The sequence below is a fragment of the Callithrix jacchus genome, chromosome 16, assembly GCF_049354715.1.
Source record: "Callithrix jacchus isolate 240 chromosome 16, calJac240_pri, whole genome shotgun sequence".
NCBI lineage: Eukaryota > Metazoa > Chordata > Mammalia > Primates > Cebidae > Callithrix > Callithrix jacchus.
The window spans coordinates 32,844,060-32,861,969 of record NC_133517.1 but is presented as its reverse complement, the minus strand read 5'-3'; the positions used below and the strand labels follow the sequence as shown (position 1 = coordinate 32,861,969).

The 17,910-nt window shown below is 35.7% G+C and overlaps 1 long non-coding RNA gene across 1 annotated transcript; it reads right to left on the bottom strand.

Moving 5' to 3' along the window:
- Positions 1-237: 237 nt before the first annotated feature.
- LOC118148555 (uncharacterized) lies at positions 238-6,620 on the bottom strand. Its single transcript, XR_013527900.1, has 3 exons — positions 6,479-6,620; positions 1,510-1,564; positions 238-273 (listed from the first exon to the last, which is right to left on the bottom strand). It is a non-coding gene; the product is annotated as an uncharacterized LOC118148555 (long non-coding RNA).
- Between the last annotated feature and the right edge of the window lie 11,290 nt (positions 6,621-17,910).

Genomic DNA, 17,910 nt, shown 5'->3' with positions numbered 1-17,910 from the left:
AGAAATAGAAATACAGCATATTAGAAAAATTTATGTAACTTACTACATTAACAAAGCAAATAAAGTTATGTGTTTTGACAGCTGGAGAAAATACATTTTATATAACTCAAAACCCACTCACAAATTTTTTAGCTGTAGTAAAATAATAATAGAAAGAATATCCTTAATCTAAGAATGGAAACCAGCCAAATTCCTAAAGCAAACATTTTATTTAATGGTAAATGTTCTACACATTACCTTTAAAGTAGGAAAAATAAAGGATGTTCATTACCACTGAGCAGTGCGGAAAAACAAGAAAAAAAATTACGTAAGAGTTTCAATTAAATAATAGAATTATCATCATTAATAGATAATATGATTGCCAACACAGAAAATCCAGGAAAATTTACAAATTCTTAGAGTTCAACAAGTTATTGGAATACAAGATCAACAGGCAAAAATAAATTATTTTTTCATACACCTGAAACAAGTAGCAACAGTAAAGTTTAATATTATGTTTTTCACAAATAACATAGTATATAGTACTCAGGACTAAATCTATAATTTGTATGCAAATTTTTTGTGAAAAAAAAGCCATGAAACATTGCTGAAGGACACTATGGAAGCCCTGGATAAATGGAGATACATTGCTGTTCACAGATGAGAAGACTCAATATTGCTAAGAGATCAAGTCTCTCAAAATAAATCTGTAAAGTCAGTGTAAATCCACTCAAACTACTTTTGCAGCTTGACAAGCTGATTCTCAAATTCATATGGGAAAAAAAGGCAAAAAATAGCCAATGGCTGTCGAAGAAGAACATGTGTGGATGTTAAGCTACAGTGATTTAATATAGCATAATACTGGTACAGGGATAGCCAAATATGTCAATGAGAGATAACAGGTGCCCAGAAACTGAAGCATAATATACAAAACTTGATAGTTGTCAGACATTGCACCAAATATCATGGGGAAAGACTCAACTAGTCAGTAAATTATATTGGAATAAGTGGTTATTTATAAGGAAAAAAGTAAAATTAGAATTCTATTAAACAGCATAAATAGAAATAAATTTCAGATTAAACAATCAAAAGAGAAAACCAAAACATTAAGTCTTTTAGACTAAAAGATAGAAAAATACATTTATGACTTTAGGGTAAGGAAGAAAGTTTTGACCAAAACATAAATGAAAACCATAAGGAAAGGCCACATTTTAAAATTCTGTACCAAAAGACACTGTTAACAAAATGAAAATACTAGTCACCTGAAAGAAGATACTTGCCATAAAACTAATAAAAGATTAGTATTCAGAAAATATTTTAAAATATACAAAAAACATAAGATGAGGAAAAGTCCAATGTTTAAAGTGGATAATTCTCAGAGAAAAAAGTCTGAACGGTAAATTTAAAATGGCAATATATTCAGTTGTGCTTATAGTTAAGAGAATAAAAAAAATTAAGATACCATTTCACACTTATATAGATTGGCAAAAACCACTTTGGAGAGTAATTTTCCCATAAATATGCACATACCTTATGGCCAGGCAATTCCACTTCTAGAGAAAGTTTTGCCCATGTGTACAGAGACCTGCACAAGAATAAATTTGGGAGCATTGTTTGTGAGAGCCAAAAAATGGAAAATAACATAAACATGTAGAAAATCCATCAACAGAAGAAAAAAATGAATAATTTGTGGTTTATACATTTGAATAATGTTCAATAAATGTTCATACTATTAAATAATATTTATACAATTGAATGAAAAATTAGAGATACAAGTGTCAGCATGGATAACTTTAAAAATATATGTGTAGTGTAGGAATACGTTGAAAGAATAGAGAATTGTAACACTTATATAAAGCTTTACAGCCTGCAAAACAATATTATAAAAACTTAATGGACAAAAACATGTAAAGTAATAGGATAAAAACATGCATGGGGATGCTAAGTACCAAACCAGGAACACGAATAATTTCTGGGTAGAGAAATGAAATCAGAGTGGGGTTTACCATATTTGTTAGTTTTTATTTCTTAATGGAAGAAGATATTAAACAAACACAAGATATTGTGATTTTGTAAAGTTGTATGTACACAGGTAGTAGAGAGGAGGCAAAATTTAACCACTACTTGCAGGGTTTTCCTGCTGGGCCTGAGAATTAAATTAACATAAGACAGATCAACAAGAGAAAGCATTCAAATTTTTAATTTAATTTAAATTTAATTTAGTTTTGAGACAAGGTCTTGCTCTGTTGCCCGGGCTGGAGTGCAATGGCACGATCATAGCTTATTGCAGCCTCAGCCTCCCAACTTAGTGTGCCATCCCCCACCCCCAGGCCACCCAGCAGCTGTGACTATAGGTATGTGCCACCATGCCAAGCTCAAATGTATTTAATATCATTTTTACATGGCACAGGAGCCTTCCTGAGGAATAAAGGCCCAAAGAAGCAGTTAGTTAGAGTTGAATGAACACTTAACATACTGAATTGGACAAAAAGTAGTAAATTATGAAACTGAGACAATGCAAAGAGGCTTGGGCAGGGTAGTTAACTGGGTAGAGAAGGCCATCCTTGTTGATAAGAATATTTTCCTTCTTATGTTGAGAGAACATCTTTCACATGGGAATGGTATCTGCTCCTTTAAAGAAACAGAAGGAAGGGCTGGGTGCGATGGCTCACACCTGTAATCTCAACAGTTTGGGAGCCCAAGGCAGGAATATCTCTTGAGGCCAGGAGTTTGAGACCAGCATGATCCACATAGCACAACCCCATCTCTACCAAAAATAAAACTAAAAAAATTCCAGCTACTTGGGAGGCTGAGGCAGGAGGGTAGCTTGGAATTTGAGGCTGCAGTGAGCTATGATTGCACTACTGCACTCCAGCCTGGGTGACAGAGCAGATCCCTTCCCTAAAGAAAAGTTGAGTGGGGAAGGTCAGAATGATCTCCTTATATCTGCTGCTTTTCATGTGGCTTTAACTCAAAATGGTTAATGTACCAGCACAACATATTTTGGGGTGGCATGTTCTTAATTCCTTCAGTAGTTACTATGACATTGCACTATATACTTTTGCATGTTTAATGTATTTCATAATATCAAAGAGAAAAATTTGAATAAACAGATACTGAATACCTGTCTGGAATGAAGTAGTGTTGCAGAAATAGACAATGACCCAAATGATTAAGTCATCAGTGAATGAGGATATATGAATGAATACACTTAACTAGGAAGAGCGGAGGGCAGCAACAAAGAGGGCTATCTGGCACCATCATCTAATGGCATGTGCTTCACAGAGTGTGGATGGAAAAAGGAGCAGGCAGCCTGGTATCAACATTACATTTAAACACCATTCTTTTCACTAATAGGAGAAGTTTCTGAAGTCCAGGAACTATCAAGTCTTTACATAGGCGTAAGTTAATCAACTTTGCTAGCTTGGGGCCCAAATAAAAAGATCTGTGTTGACATCAGTCTCTGCTAGTGGCCATGGGGCATGGCAATGCTACTAAAATTGTGGTTGATGTTGCAGCAGCCTGAGATTCCCAACCTGAGTCAGTGGTGAAGGAGCACATTGTGGCAATGCTGCGAGGAGAAAATTGGATTCCGTTCTGGATTTGTTCCAAGGGAGACACAAAAATCCTCTCAGAGGGAATGAACCTGAGCCAATCTGATTATCAGAACACTTGGCCTTTTCAGTAGAGGCAAGTGAAGCTCTGAGTCCCAGAAGGAGAGTTCATTTCCAGCACAGCACCCCCCAAAAATATTAAGTTGGTATTGCCTAGCAACATCTTGCCAGGACTTGTTTGCATTTCTAGGCTTCTGTGGATTTTATCCACATTATAAAGTATGCTCCAATCATCAGCTAAAAAATTACATTTTTTATTTAATGGAGGTAGAAGATACCATCCTGATCTATACAGAAAGCCCTGGAACACTTGGCTTCTAAGAAGTAACAAAAAAAAAAAAAAAGAAAGAAATCCTAAGACACAAGGTAACCTCATCGGCACTGGGAAGGTAAGTAGAAGTTTTAAGCTTTTTTGTAGTATTTTATTGGTCTGTACAGCTAGCAGGCCTACTAATAGCCAAAGAAATAATTATAGGGTAAGACAATTACCCTGAGAATTATAGCATCTCAGGGTAAAAAGAAACTTACCTCACTGTACAGAAAAAAACACTCATCAAAGATAAAATGACAGTCAGAATCAGTGATATTGTTTTACTCAAGATTTGGGAAATATGTAGGCACAATATTAAGTCTAAAGTTTATGTCAGATCAAAGGATCAAACAAAACATTATAACTATGATTTGGGAGAAAGGTTGATGTGGGTCATTTTTAGAAAATCTGTAATTAAATAGCTGCAAATAAAGATTTCTTGATATAATTCAGAACACTTGGTAGGGCTGAGCTGTTAAAAGATGTTCAAAGATTTACTGAATCAGAAAGAAGAAAATTAAGGGATCAGGGACAGGACAGAGTGCAGGACAGAGAGAGACAGGAGTAAGAAACTGTCCTAGCCAAGAAGAGACAACCAGGCTTACTAGTAAAAATCAAAATTCGGTATGGAAAACAGAATCTAAAAAAAATACACAAACCCACAATGCCTTTTTGGAGTGATAAGATCATCTTTTCAAATGTACTCTTAATATATTTCTATTACCATTAAAATGTACTAAAATAGAGAGTAAGTAGCCAAAAAACAATGTCAATGATTCTGTTAGCTTCACAGCTGAAATTAAAATCCATGTAAAAGAGCAAAACACCAAGAACAAGTGAGTACAAATTATTATAAGTCAAACAAATAAGGCCATCCACTCATATATCAAGGCTTATTATTATAAAGTTATGCTAATAAAAGCAGTGTGGTATTTCATCAGAGTTAGACTAACAAACCAATATTAAAAAAATACAAAATGCAGAACTTATCTGTCCAACTGTGAAAAATTGAAATATGACAGAGGTAGCACTGCATTCCAGTCTGGGTGAAGGAATAAATTTATTCAATAAATATAATTAGGGCAATTCATTATTCAAGCAATTCATTATTCAAGCAGAAAAAAAATCCAGATTCCCATTTTATGTCACTTGGAAAAATTAATTCCAGGTAAATTAAAGTACTAAGTATGAAATACAAAACTTAAAAGTTTTCGAAGAAACTGTAGAATAATCTCTTTGTAACTGCAGGGCAAGAAAAGATTTATTCAATAAATGAACAAATATATAAAGAAAAAAATCCCATACTCTAAAAATATATACCCAATGACTGTAGCAAAATTTAATATTTTTATACATAAGAAATAGACTTCTGGAAGAATATAAAATATCTGTATTAGTAACCAAATACAAAATATTAAATTAACATTAAATATTAAAATTAACACAGACACTTTTAATTTATATATCAGAAAAAGAAAAAAACAACAAGGAAATGGATAACATAAATGAACAGACAATTCAAAGAAAAGAAAATCCAAATGACAAATAACACATGAAAATATACTTATCCTGATTGGTAATCAGGAAAATTCAAAAATAAGGTTTCCTTTCACACCCATCAGACTGGAAAGTGCAAAGTCTGTCAGTGGTAAGTGTTGGAAGCATTTGGAGCAATGACAGTTATTCCTTTCTGGGATACACCTACTTCACAGAGCAATTTGGCAACATTTGATAAAAATGAAGACGCACAGTCAATTCACTTCTGATATGCACTAATATTTTCAGTGCTACATTGTATTTAACAGCAGAAGAATAGGAAACAATCTAAATGTCCACCAACAAGAGAATCAATCAATGAATTGTGGTTTATTAACCCAATGTTAAAATGAAAGAACTAGAGCTACATGTGTCAGCATGGGTAGATCCCTAAAATATAACATTGAGTGAAAAGAGGTGGGAAGAAACACAAGGAAAGGAAAGACATTGGTCAGTTGGTTACAAAGTTATAGTTAGATAGGAGAAATAAGTTCTAGTATGCTATTGCATGGCAAGAGGACTATAGTTAATAATAATGCACATTTCAAAATAGCTACAAGAGAGGATTTTAAATGTTCTTAACTCAAGATATGATAAACATTTGAGGTACTAGGTATGTGAACTACCCTGATTTGATCTTTCCCTATTGTATCAAAATATCACATTATACCCTATAAATATATACAATTATTATTTGTCTAATAAAAATGTCTTTAAAAGAAAATTTGCAAACATAGATATGTATTATTTATATATACACATTTCCCATGAAATTTAAAAATAAAAACTAATCATTCTAGATAGTGACTATATTACATAAATGTGAAATGAATGCTTATAAAGCTGTTAAACATTAAATCCCTGACAGTAATTGACTCAAAGAAGAAAAAAGGGTAATAGGATTGGAGATAAATACAGAGCAGACTTCAACTCTATCTGTATCATTTTCTTTTCCTTAAAACATCTATAGCAATTATAGCAAAATGTTAACATTTGAAAGATATGAGTAGTGGATATAATTTATTCAATAAATACTCACTAGAATGTGCTGTGCACTGTTCCAGGCTAGGGATACAGCAATGACTAGGACATCAAAGTCTCCAAAAACACGAAGCTCACATTGTATTGGGAAGATAAACCACATAAAAATAAAAACAAACTTCTATGACAGATAGTAAGTGCTGTGAAGAAAAAGAAAGCAAAAAAAGTTACTGAAAGGGGAGGATTCTTGAAAAATGGCAGAGTAGGGAGCACCAGAAATTTGTCTCCCCACCTAGACAACAATTATGCTGGCAAAATGTGTCTGGCTTAACCATAGCTGAGAGCTGTGCACATGTTCCTGGAGCAGCTTACACACAGCTTGCTGGAGCCAGGATGGACAAAAAAAGCCTTGTTCCCCAAATACTGGAAATCTGTGTTCAGATTACTGATAGCTACTTCTGATCATAGATGTGCAGACAAAGGGGCAGGTGACCATTGCTATTTCACCTCTCTTCATTGTGCAAGCCCTTCCCCCTCCAGCTGAGGTGACTTTCAACGAATTTAAAAGGCCAGTACCATTTTTTTCTCCTTCCTTTACTTTGCTTTTCTTTTTTTTTTTTTTTTTTTTTTTTTTTTTTTGATCCAGACTTTAAGACTATGACATTCAAAAACAACTTCATGAGAAAAGTGAGAAAATTACAACCCATGTCCAAGGAAAGGTACAAGCTTAGACCTGAGAAAACCTTAAGTTTAATATTCAGGATGATCCTTGGTAAAGAGACAACCTACCACGATGAAAAATAAATAAACAGTAACAGAAACAGCAAACCCTGGAAAAAGGAGTTTTCCAGAGTACCGAGTACCAGTTCAGCTGGGAGACCCTCACCCAGGCAGCACTGAAGGTAGTGAGAGGCAGACATCCACATAGAACAGTGAAGTGGATCTATCCATGGGACCAGCAGCCCACCAAGCTGAGAGCCTCAGGGGCTGACATAATTACAGGCTGAAGGCCCCAAGCAGATTCTCATCCATGTATTTAGTCTCTTAAACAGGTGAGTCTTATTAATAAACAGGTGTTCTGTATTTACTCATAACTCAAAAATATTCCAAGTAGGCAGCTGTTACCTGCTTACCACTAATTACAAACTTGTGGAGAATAAAAAGTATTCTCCACAAGGGAGCCATGGGGACAGGGCAAACTTAATGTTTCTCAACACCAGAGAATCTGATTTCCAGAGTTACTGCATTATTAGGTTCAAATGCCCAGTTGTATTATCTACAATAATAGTTGGAACTTCAATACTCTACTTTTAATATTGAATAAAACAACCAGTCAGAAGGAAATAGAGGACTTAGACAACACAAAAAACAACCAATCTATTGAATATATGTATAATATTATCTATAAATACACACTGTATTAGTCCATTCTCACATCGCTATAAAGAACTACCTGAGACTGGGTAGTTTATAAAGAAAAGAGGTTTAATTGGTTCATGGTTTCATAGGCTATACAGGAAGCATGGCTGGGGAATCCTAGGAAACTTACAATAATGGCAGAAGGCAAAGGGGAAGCAGACATGTCTTACATGGCTGAAGCAGGAGGAAGAGCGAAGGGGAAGGTGTACATACTTTTAAAAACAACTAGATCTCATAAGAACTCATTTACTATCATGAGAACAGCAAAGGGGACATTAACACCATGATCCAATCACATCCCACCAGGCCCCTCCTCCAACATTGGTGATTATAATTCAACACGAGATTTGGGCAGGGAAATAAATCCAAACCAATAGATCTAACAGACATATGCAAAATATTCTATGTAACAACAGCACATGCATCAAGTGTGCATAGGACATTTTTCAGAATACACCATATGTTAGGCCACAAATTAACTCTCATATTTAAAAAGATAGACATCATACAAAATATCTACTCTGACTACAACGAGAAGAAGTTAGAAATCAATAACAAAAGTAAAACTGAAAATTCATAAATTTGTGGAAATTAAACAACACACTCTTAACCAATAGGTCAAAGAAGAAATAACAAGGGAAATCAGAAAATATTTACATTAGAAAGAAAGTAAAAACACATCATACCAAAATTTACGGAATGCAGTGACAGCAGTGCTAAGGGAGAAATTTATAGCTATAAACACTTACATTAAAAAAACAAGAAACATCTCAAATCAACAATCTAACTTTACAAATTAAAGAACCAGAGGCAGGGCGTGGTGGCTCACACCTGTAATTCCAGCACTTTGGGAGGCCAAGGTGGGTGAATCACGAGGTCAGGAGCACGAGACCAAAATCTTAGAAACATAAAATGTATCAAGACTAAATCATGAATAAATGAAAAATCTGAATAGATCTAAAACTAGAAAGGAGACAATCAGTAATCAATCTCCAAAGTATAGCCCTGGACCTGATGGCTTTAGGGGTGTAGTCTAACAAACATTTAAAGAATTAAAACCAATTCTTTTCAAATATTTAATTTTTAAAAATTTTTTAAATTTTTTAATTTTAAAAATTTTCTTTAATTTTTAAAGAAAGATTTGAGAAGGATTTTTAATTTTAATCTCAAAATTAAAAAGAAAGGTACACTTCCTAATTCATTCTATGGGTCAGTATTACTCTGATGCCAAAAACCAGACAAAGACACTGTAAGAAAAGAAAACTACAGACCAATAATCCTTATTAACACTGATATAAAAATAATCAACAAAATATTAGCAAACCAAATTCAGCAGCATCATAAAAGTATTATCCAACAGCACTAAGTGGGATTTATTCCAGGAATACAAGAATGGTTCAACATACAAATATTGGTCAATGTAATACAACACATTAACAGAATGAAGAAAAAACAACATATTATCTTAGTTGATGCAGAAAAAGCATTTGACATTCAGTACCCTTTCATAATTAAAAAAAAAACACTGAACAAACTAGGAATAAATGGAAACTATGTCAACATAATAAAAATCATGTATGAAAAACCCACAGTGAATATCACGTTCAATGATGAAAGACTAACATCTTTTCCTCTAAGAAAACAAAGAGCCTAGGCTCAGTGGCTCATGCCTATAATCCTAGCACTTTGGGAGGCTGAGGCAGGCAGATCAGAAGAACAGGAGATGGAGACCAGCCTGGCCAACCGTAAAACCCTGTCTCTACTAAAAATACAAAAATTACCTGGAAATGGTAGCAGGTGCCTGTAATTTTAGCTACTCAGGTGGCTGAAGCAGAAGAATTGTTTGAACCTGGGAGATAGAGGTTGCAGTGAGCCAAGATCATGCCACTGCACTCCAGATTGGGTGACAAAGTGAGCCTCTGTCTCAAAAAAAAAAAAAAAAAGAAAGAAAGAAAATAAAGAAAGCATGCCTGCTTTCACCACATTTATTCAACATAGTAACATAGTAATGGAGTTCTGGCCAATTAGGTAAAGAGAGAGATCAAAATTGGAAAAAAGAAGTAAAATGATCTCTGTTCCCAGATGATACGATCTTATCTGTAGAAAATCTTAAAGATTCCACACAAAAACACTGCTAGAACTAATAAATGAATTTAACAAAGCAGCAGGAAACAAAATCAACAGGCAAAAATCAGTTGCATTTCTGCACACTAACAATGAACTAGTTAGTTCCTTTTGGAAAAAGAAATTACAAAAATAATTCTATTTAAAACTGCATCAAAAAGAATAAATACGGATTAATCAAGGATGTAAAAAACTTATGTGACAAAAAATACAAAACATTGCTAAAATAAAGGAGACATAACAGAAACATCTCATATTCATGGATTAGAAGACTTAATGTCACAATACTATCCAAAGTGATCTACAGATCCAGTGCAATCCCTATTATCCAATTACATTTTTGGCAGAAATAGAAAAAGCCATCCAGGGACATATTTTCCTCCCTTAGCTGGAGCTGTCTCAGGTCTTGGGACTCCAGCAGGGGACTGACGGGAAGAGGCAGAGGGATTGCAGCCTCTGTGGTTGGCCAAGCCAGGCTCCAGGGCAAAAAGCAAATGCTGGACTAGGGTGGGGGCTGGGTGGGGGCATATCTGGTGCCACTGGTAGGAAGGACTCTACCTCTGACCTGGCCAAATATCCTCCAACCCCAAGAGAAATGGCTTTTCCTCCCAGGCCAGAGCTACAGGTGGACCAGAGACAAAGACTGAGAGTCCAGGACAGGTGGACACCGGGTCAGTCTGCCAGAGAAAGGTTTTCTTCATCATTGTCTTTTTGGCTCAGTCTGACTTTACACTGTGCGTGGTCAGCTTGTGGTTCCAAGAAGCATCTGAAGTGGGCAGCAGCCCCCAAAGCATTGGATCCTGAATGAATTAATGGGTGTGTCTGCTCCTTGTACATCCACTGGTCCATACAAGCTGAGTCTCTCCTCATTATTTTCATAAGAAACTGACTTTAGTATGCCCTGACAGGAGACCAAGAAAAGAAGATTGCATGCAGCAGTTCATGAAGATTAATGGCAACGTCTGAACTGATGTAACCTATCCTGCTGGTTTCATGAATGTCATCGGCATTGACAAGACCAGAGAGAATTTCCATCTAATCTGTGACACTAAGGGTCACTTTGCTGTTCATCCTATTACACCCCAGGAGACAAAGTACAAGGTGTACAAAGTGAGAAAAATCTTTGTGAGCACAAAAGGAATCCCTCATCTGGTGACATATGATGCTTTCACCATCTGCTACCCTGATTCCCTCATCAAAGTGAATGACCCCATTTAGATTGACATGGAGACTGGCAAGATTACTGATTTCATCAAGTTTGATGCTGGTAATGTATGTATGGTTCCTGGAAGTGCTAATCTGAGACAAACTGGTGTGAGCACCAAAAGAGAAAAGACATCTTGGATCTTTTGATGTGGTTCATGTGAAAGGTGGCAACGGCAACAGCTTTATCACCAGGCTCTCCAACATTTTTTATATCGGCAAGGGTAGCCACTGCTGAAGACAGAGACAAGAGACTGGCAGCCAAATCAGTGGGTGAAATAATCTCTACGTTACATGTTAGAAAGGTCTTTGTAGTTAATTAAAGATAATACAGCATGAAAAAACCAAAAGAAAGAATACCCAGGACTTGGATGAGTCTGGAAACCATCATTCTCAGCAAACTGACACAAAAACAGAAAGCCAAACACCGCATGTTCTCACTCATAGGTGGGTGTTGAACAACAAGAACACGTGGACTCAGGGCAAGGAGCATCACACACTGGGGGCAGTTGGGAGTGGGTAGGGGAGAGACAGCGGGGGGTAGGGAAGGAGGGGAGGGTGAGGAGGGATAACATGGGGAGAAATGCCAGATATAGTATGCACCTAAAGTTAAATAAATAAATTTAAAAAAAAAAAAAGAAAACCCTATCCTAAAATTCATACGGAAGCTTAAGGGTCCTGAATAGCCAAAACAATATCTAAAAAAAAAAGCTGGGAGACTCATACTTCCTGATTTCAAGATTTACTACAAAGCTACAGTAATTATAACATGTGATGATGACATAGGATAGATGTATAGATCAATGGACTAGAATTACGAGTCCAAAAACAAACTTTCATATATATAGTAAATTGATTTTTAATTGGGTACCATTCAGCGGTACCCAATTCAATGGGTAAAGACCATTCAATGGGTAAAGAATAATCCCTTCAACAAATAATGCTGAGATAACCGGATATCCACAATCAAATGAAGGAAGTTGGACCCTTACCTTACATTGCTTACGAAAAGTAACTCAAAATATATCAAATACCTAAGTGTAAGACCTAAGATTATAAAACTTTTAGAAGAAAACATAGAGCAAAACTTCATGACACTGAATTTCACAATGATTTCTTGGATATAACACCAGAGGCACAGGCAACAAAAGAAAAAAATAGACAAATTGGACTTCAAGAAAATGTTTAAACTTTGTGCATGAAAAATAAAAAGAGTAAAAAGGCAACTTACAGAATGGGAGAAAATATTTGCAAACTATATACCTGACAAGGGATTCATATCCAGAACATATAAAGAACTCCTAAAGCTCAACAACAAAAGATCCAATTTTAAAATGGCCAAGAACTTGAATAGATATTTCTCCAACAAAGTTATATAAATGGCCAATAAGCACATGAAAACATTCTCAATATCACTAATCATTAGAGAAATGCGCATCAAAACTACAAGTAGATACTACTTCACACCCATTAGAATAGCTACTATTTAAAAAAAAAAAAACAGAAAACAAGTATTGGTGAAGGTGTAGAGAAATTGGAATCCTTGCACTGTTAGTAAGAATGTAAAATGGTACATCTACTGTGAAAAACAGCACAGCGGTTCCTTAAGAAATTAAAAATAGAACCATAATATGATCCAGCAATTCCACTTCTGGGTATATGCCCAAAATTATTAAAAACAGGGTCTTAAGATACGTGTAGACCCATGTTCATAGCAGTTACTCAATAGTTACAACATGGAAGCAATCTAAGTGTCCATCAACAGATAAATAGATAAACAAAATGTGGTATATACTACAATGGAATAACATTTAGCCTTATAAAGGAAAGAAATTATGACATAGGCTACAACAAAGATGAATCTTGGCAACATTATACTAAGTGAAATAAGCCAGTCACAAAAAGACAAATACCATATAAGTCCACTTATATGAGGTACTTAGAGCAGTCAAAATTACAGAGATAGACAGTAGAGTGGTGATTGCCAGGAGCTGAGGGGTGGGAGAAATGGGAAGTTGTTATTTCATGGGTACAGTTTCAGGTTTACAAGATAAAAAGAGTTATGGAAGCCAGGTGTGGTACTGTGTGCCTGTAGTCTCAACAACTTGGGAGGCTGAAGCAGGAGGATCATTTGAGCTCAGGAGTTCGAGGATGTAGTACACTATAATTGCACCTGCAAACAGCCACTACACTCCAGCCTAAGTAATATGAAACTCTCTTTTAGAAGTTTTAAATTTTAGGCTGGGTGTGGTGGCTCCCGCCTAGAATCCCAGCACTTTGGGAGGCTGAGGCAGGCAGATTGCTTCAGCCCAGTAGATCAGCCTGGGCAACAGGGCAAAACCATGTCTCTACAAAAAACACAATAATTAGCTGGACACAGTGGTGTACGCCTTTAATCCCAGCTACTCGGGAGGCTGACATGGGAGGATCACTTGAGCCCAGGAGGTTGTGGCTTCAGTGAGCCAAAATCATGCCATTGCACTCTAGCCTGGGTGACAAAGCAAGACACTGTCTCAAAAAATAAAATAAATTTTAAAAAAATTTTTAAGAATTATGGAAATGGATGGTGGTGATGGTTACACAACATTATAAATGTATTTAATAGCACAGAACCAGAACTGTACACTTAAAATGGTTAAGATTGTAAATGTTATGTGTATTTTAACACAAAAACTGGGGGCATGTTATGTGTATTTTAACACAATAAAAAATTACAGGTGTGGTGGCTCATGCCTGCAATCCCAGCACTCTGGGAGGGTCACTTGATCCCAGGAGTTTGAGACTGCAGTGAGCTATGATCATGCCACTGCACTCTAGCCTGAGCAACAAGAGTGAGACCTTGCCTTGAAAAAAAAAATGGAGAAAAATATTTATGCAGGTGTGGGCAGTATGCTATCCAATTAGCATGGATTCAGCCCAGCACGCTGGTTCATGCCTGTAATCTCAGTGCTTTCGGAGGCCGAGGTAGAAGGATTGCTTGAGATCAAAAGTTGGAGACCAATCTGGGCAACAAAGTGAGACCCTGTTTCTTAAAAACAAAACAAAACAAAAAAAACTCACAAAAAAAAATAATGTGGTTATTGGTTAGGAAGGTTACTCTGAGGAGGTGATGACAGAGCACCTAGATATAAACTCATCATGGAAGCCAGTGATGTTTAGGGATGTTTTCTTCTACATGAAAACAAAGCAACATTTCCTAGAAACAAAAAAGAAGACATGAATATCTAGAGAGACATTTTATATGTAAATTATCTCATTTTTTTCTCAAAATCAATTGAAAAATATTTCTAAGATTCATCCAGAAAAATAACTGATATAGATTAACCAATAAAATACTGAAAAAGGATACTACAGAGGAATTTGATCTCTTAAATAATAATAAATCTTGAAATCCATGTTTATTAAAATACTGTTCAAGAACAAAAAAATCAACAGGGAAATAATGGATTATTTAAGTGTTGTTATAATTGGGCAACCATTTTCTAAAATTTAGATTCCTAACTCATTCCTCACACCAAAATTACAGATGATAGAATCTGCAGAAATGAAAATAAGCATCTCTGAATTTCAGTGTTTTTTAAAAAAAACCTAGAACATCGTAAGTTCTCAAACACTGTATGGCAAGTGAACTAATAAATGAATAAGATGAGACATAGAGCTTCTTACTGAAGAAATGAAAGGAGTTCTCTTGCATTTTATTATTTGCTTAATTCACTCGTTTATCCATCTAATTCAGCTATATTGAGCACCCACTTGGTGCCATCAACATCTCAAGGTATAAGAATGACTGAGGTCCTAATATGTCCAGGGAAGTCGATCACATTTCTCCCAATAAAGGGCTCCTTCCAGGCCCAACTTTCAAGCAGATCCCGTTTTACCTAAAAGGTACTTAGCGTTCTGGAAGCCTCAGTATTTGGTCCTTCCATTAGAGGAACCCAGATGAGGTCTGCTGACACAGTACTAATAATAAGAGTGGGTCTTCTAACTCGTCTTCCTCAGCAGCACACACTCTTCTCAACCTAGAATCAGAAACCAGGCTCAGATGTCTGAAAACCTCCAGTACTAAGCTACCCAGACCGTACATCCAGGTCAAAGCATCACTGTTCATCCATATGACCTTTCTACACCTGGGCCCCCAAGGCACTTTAGAATCAACATCTCCACCTGGTGGCCAGAGGCTGGCCTTCATCAGAGGCTCAGGCACAGCAGCAGTTGAGAATTTCTCTTTATGGGCCTTTCCTCAGGCATGAATAAAGCAACTAAAACATGTTTTCATTTTCTACCACTTATGGAATAAACATTAATGTGTGTTTCAAAGCCATTTAAGTCGAAAAATACTTTAATAATGTTTATGGAGAACTGAAAAATTATTACTGGAGGTCTCGCAAAACATTCAGTGAAAAAACAAATAATTCTGTGCAAAAGTCTGTTTATTAAACCTATTTAATCTTACAAATCAGAAGTTAATAACTAAGGTGCCACTGATTTCAATAGACTATTTCCACCAAGCTTTAAAGTTTGCTCATTTTTCATTTAATTAATAATTTAATACCCAACCCCGTCTACTGACACAACCCATAGGGAAAAAATAAGTGTAAAACTCTGACAATATAAAATGCTGTGGAAAATAATCCTGTCAGTCATATTGATAGCTAGAATGATTTGCCAGATTTTATAACCATCATAACAGCAGCCTGTGATTTGAAATCTTATAAAAACAGGAAGCTGTGTGCTTAAAGACATGCCTGGAATTCCTGATGCGATGGGAGACAATTGCTGTGATCTGTTGCTGCCACCAGCAGGCCATTGTCACAACATAGTATTTTCCCTTTTGCTTTTTGTTTTGTTTTGTTTCCAACTTACCTACCGATATTTCTTGATCACCACGTTCTTTAATCAGGAAAAATAATTAGATAAAACAATAAATCTTTTTCGTGGGTAATCTCAGTAACAATTACTTCTTTAAAATCTACTACATATAACCTTTTTAAAATTTATTAGCAAATAGGCTTAATTTTTCTGCTTATCATTTATCCTTTTTTTGTTTTTTTCCATAAGCTCCTAAATCCTTACATTTTTGAGATCAGGTTCCTGGTAAATATATCTTAATATGAGAGCAAGTGATCCTGGCATAAAAGGTAGAAGCCCACAGTCCATCACACTGATGACTGCTATAAGATATGCCTTACATTTTCATTTAGCTCATGAATCTAAGTCTGGTGCATACAAACAAGTTCTATGGTTCTATGGCCACATCAACCTGAGATTAGATCCAGCTTCTTAGCATTGTGCTTTTGGGAAGCATTTAACCTTTCTAGGCATCAGTATCCTCCCTGTAAAATGAGGATAATAATAATACCCATGTTTTAGGATTGACATGAGGAATAAATGAAATAATACATATAAAGCTTTTAGCAAGCATCAATGAATCATTATTATTAAAGTGTAAAAATTAAGACTTCCATACAATTAGAAGCCAAATCAATGGGAAAGTTATGACTAGAACCTCCAGATCTACTAATTCCAAGCCAAGGGCTTTGAACATCATATTGCAATGATGCTGACTTTCTACTTCTCTAATTAAGATGACAACTCTGGTTCTTTTGGGATAGGACAAAATTGCTGCAAACATCACTTTTCAAATATGAAGTCCTTCTTAAGCCCAGAATAATACAAACCATTAGTCCACTGGACATCCCTCCTATATCTGAAAACAGCTTTCCCCTCTTTGATTGACAGGAGTGATATTTTTATGGTAATATTTCTCATAAGAAGCAAGTCCGTAAGATTCCTCTCTAAGCTCTGAATTTTCCAGAGCTTTTGCAGATCTTTCAGATAAATAAAGCAGCTTTTCATTATTTGTTTCTGTCTGGCAACACCATTTAATATATTCATGGTGGAGCGATCCCCAGCACAGTTAGTGGAAACAATTTCTAGTCTAGTTCAAAGCAGTAACCAGAGCCAGATTTCCTTGATGTCTTACTGAGAAAGCTGCCATGCTTAGACAGGACAGTGTGAGTTCCCATCGAGCCTTGTTGCTGAAGTTTTGTGGATCAGGAGCTGGGGAAGACCAGAAATGCCAAAGGTCTACTTTGCTACAGAGAGAGTGAGTGAAGTAACCATGTCTCAATGGTAAGTCTCATATAGGTACTTTTAAAATATTATCCTGTAATTAGATTCTCAGTATATCTCCCTTTCAACTTGAATGAGTAATCATTCTGAACTTGCTGTCTCATCAAATGTTAAATTATATATTAATTATTCCTGTCTGCAATGCTTTCTAAACAAGGATTTCCAAAAACTTTTCCACCCTTTGGAGGTTAACTTATTACATGGAAACTAAATACTGGAGGTTACTGAATTCCAAGATTAGAGGGGGAATTTACAGTGTTTGTTTCCCAAATTAATTTATTAAAGGGACTAGAAAGTTTTATAAAGGGTATGTATTGTTAGCAGGTGGTAGAAAAATTTATCGATTTCAATCCCATCTCAATACACAGGCACCAGAGCCTTCTCTATTGCCCATTATGTTTCTTAAGGCTGTAATTCTGCAATCAATGGTAGTTCACAGTGTATGGAAAACAAATGGACAGCAATGCTCTCTGGCATTTGGTTAACCCTCTGAATCTTGTAGCTCTTTCCTATATTTTAAGGGTATAACCACTTCTAAGAATTTTATCTCTGAAAAAATATGACAATATATGTAACTGATCTCAAGAGCCATGTTTTAGTGCCTCCACTACA